Source organism: Sinocyclocheilus grahami, unplaced genomic scaffold (assembly GCF_001515645.1).
Source record: "Sinocyclocheilus grahami isolate Dianchi unplaced genomic scaffold, SAMN03320097.WGS_v1.1 scaffold2156.1, whole genome shotgun sequence".
Taxonomy (NCBI): Eukaryota; Metazoa; Chordata; class Actinopteri; order Cypriniformes; family Cyprinidae; genus Sinocyclocheilus; species Sinocyclocheilus grahami.
In genome coordinates, this window is record NW_015507335.1 from 125,943 (window position 1) to 126,497 (window position 555).

The 555-nt window shown below is 55.3% G+C and overlaps 1 pseudogene; it reads right to left on the bottom strand.

Moving 5' to 3' along the window:
* Window positions 1-555, bottom strand: part of LOC107574233 (cyclin-dependent kinase 4-like) — a 7,737-nt pseudogene that overhangs the window by 2,034 nt on the left and 5,148 nt on the right.

Genomic DNA, 555 nt, shown 5'->3' on the forward strand with positions numbered 1-555 from the left:
AATAAGTTGCACGTGAGCATTTACAGCCTCCTGGAAGATGCTTTCAGCCCGACTGACTTGATGAGCATCACTGCTCAGCCTCACTTGCGTCTGAACATCTCGGCGAAGATGCAGCCGGTGCTCCAGATGTCCAGCGGCGTGGCGTAAGTGGTCTGGAGCAGCACCTCCGGAGAGCGATACCACAGCGTCACCACCTGAGCGACCAGAGAAACACATCAGCTGCGTCTGCGCTGCAGTGCCATCAGCGTTCAGCACGCGAGAGCACGTGTGTCCGTCTCACCACCGGTGTGAGAGCCATGTGGCAGCTGTAGATCCGCGCCAGGCCGAAGTCAGCCAGCTTCACCTGCCCTCTGCTGGTCACCAGGATGTTCTCCGGCTTCAGGTCCCGGTGGAGAACTCGATTCGAGTGCAAGAACGCCAGCCCACACAGCAGCTGCTGCATCAAGTCCTGCATCACACGCAGACACAGCACATCTGCCATTAACAGTGTAATTAGTCAGTACTGAGTAATATTACTGTAGGGTTAGGTTTGGGTGAAATGTAAAAACTACACTA